At 40.8% G+C, this 2493-nt stretch overlaps 1 pseudogene; it reads left to right on the top strand.

Annotated features, from left to right (window-relative positions):
* The first annotated feature begins 794 nt into the window (after positions 1–794).
* On the top strand, positions 795–862 carry LOC147825987 (U2 spliceosomal RNA; annotated as a pseudogene).
* Positions 863–2493: the final 1631 nt, after the last annotated feature.

Here is a 2493-nt window from a genome sequence, read left to right as displayed (position 1 = left end):
AGACTTGTCAGGCTTGCCTAGCATAGGAGAAGGATCTTAGAAATTTGTCCAGCTAGAGATTTTAAGGTGCCTCTCAAATCTTTCTTTTTGTCTAAACTGCTGTTTCTGGTTTTGGTAGCCTCCTGGAGCTTAGGATGTGCCACATCTTACAGGAACACTGAGACAAGTAAGGTAGGTGGCAGGTTCTGTAGATGAAGCTGGAAAGGCTGGAGTTGTGATTATGTGTTGCAGTTTATTCTATCTTCGTGGTAAAGCTAAGCACAGACACTTATCTCCCACTGTCCTTACACTAAGCAGGGCAGAGGCCTGAGGCAAATGCCCTGTGCCTGCCTGATCCTGGGCAGACAGCTGCTGTAAATGGCCTGTTGTACATCTACTCCTGTTTTTCCTGTGTCCTAGGGCTACTCACGAATTGAGCTAGGTTAACTATACAGTCCCTTAGGTGGGAGCTACAGAAGCTGTGGCACTTGGAGTAGGGTCAAACTCCTCCCCGGAAGAATGAGTACACCTGGATTTATCACTAGGGTAAGCTAGAAGAAAGGTTCATGGAGTGTGGCGCTCTGGCTCAGCCCACAGGAGGGTTATTGCTTTTTTACCCTGTAAGTTCCCAATGCAGGTTAGTTGGGAGCCACACCCACAGTCAGTCACTGAAGGTACATACTGTAAGCCCCTTCTGGAGAGAAAATGAGAGCTGCACACCTGTCCCATTTCTGCACTGACCCAAGGAAGTGTAGCTCTGGAAATGAAGACATGTCCATTCAAGACCACCTCTGTTCTGTGATCTCTGCACACCCATCGCTTCTTGGCCTTTTGGCTAAGATCAAGTGTAGTATCTAAGCACACCCACATATATCGAGTCTCCTCTGCCTCAGGACTGGCAAGTTCAAGACTCAGTCCCTTTGAGTAAAAGCTGTAAATGTTAGGGTGCTCTATGCATAAACAAACTCCTTCCAGAAAGGGCTAATAGGCCTAGAGTTACCACTGGGGCAGATGGTGAGGAAGAGTCAGGAAAAGTTAATCTGTTTCTCAGGCTGCTGGTGAGCTAATATTTGTCTATCCTTTTAACTCGTCAGTACAAGTTAACTAGACCACCAAGTAGCCACTGGTAGAAGGTGTCATAAATCCGTTCCACGGGGATAGAAGGGGATGTGTTTCTTAAGGCCTTCTCTACACTGCTCCTGGTGGATGTAGCCCCTGAGAATCCCTACCCACCTGTACCAAACTCCAACATCTTTCCCTGTGGTCACAGAAATTCATGCATATATAATGCCCTGTGTTCTCAGAGCTGGTGAACTGAGTTAAACCTTAGGAAATCTTAAGAGTTGTGCACTAAATATGAAGCCAAACCCTCCTCCACATGGAAAAGACAGATGTTGGGGATTCCTTTATCAATTGTCTGCATAGGGAAGCTTTACCTATCAGTTGAATGTGAATGTTTTCTTACTCTGTGGTCAGCACTGTCAGTTTGTCTCTGACTTCCTCCTAGAGGAAATAGATCATAGAATAAATACTAACTTAGTATATCTATGGGTGGAGAAAAAGTCAAGAGCCTCCTGCTCTGCCACGTTGCTGAGATCCCCATCTGTACACTGTAAAGTGTACTCTTTTGACCAACAGAATCTCCAAAACTGGCTTTTTAAATAAACAACAAAATTATGTATAGTAATATACTGTACTATTAAGAAGATGCACTTTTAATAGTCCAGACCTTGTCCAAAACCACGTACTAAAAGTTCTCTTACAAAACAAGTGTTAGGAAGAAAAATGATCCTTCACTTTGTGGCCATCGGCAGGATAAGAAGGGTTTATGTGGAATCACTGCATTACCATTTTCTGGTTCGCAGGCACACCTGGGGGAAAAGACTAAAACATAATGCTTTTACTGCTTTATGATTTTATGGAGAAGAAGCCTGTTATACCATAATTATTGAATTTTAATACTTTTATTTATAGGTATCAAAAATATAAACCAAATAGTGGGAAATAAATATACCAAGTACTTTATAACTATTATAATTTCTTGGAAGGTTATTTGCAACATAAAAATTCTACTCTACTGAGTTAAAGATTAGTACATTTTCCTTAGTATTGAGTTTGTACTAATTTGATAAAGAATGCAGTTTTTCCTATTTTGAAAAGCTGATGATAAATTTGGTTGCAAAATATGATTGTGTTAAATACTTCTTTATGTAAAATGTATAGACAAGTCTTGATTGATAAAGCTTTTTTAAAATTCTCAATGTTGTTTATTCTTAATTCCAAACATTTTTGCATTCACCATTTCCTTTTATCTTTTAGGCCCGCTAGATGTTCAAAACGTTGCTTTACAATTGATGTGTTTTAACATCTTGCCAGTTATACTCCCTCCTCCCCACCCTAACTCCACTTGCAGGTGTCTGCTTTGCCTTTGTGAACTGAAAACACTCAAGATTAGAGATATTGTGCCTCAAAATGTTTTTACATCTACTCATAATACCTACTTCATCGATCTGC

The sequence above is a fragment of the Heterocephalus glaber genome, unplaced genomic scaffold (assembly GCF_053883595.1).
Source record: "Heterocephalus glaber isolate CG9 unplaced genomic scaffold, H.glaber_assembly_v1.0 deba00001481, whole genome shotgun sequence".
NCBI classification, from domain to species: Eukaryota; Metazoa; Chordata; class Mammalia; order Rodentia; family Bathyergidae; genus Heterocephalus; species Heterocephalus glaber.
The sequence above is the reverse complement of the archived record's forward strand: the minus strand, read 5'-3'. Positions and strand labels throughout refer to the sequence as shown.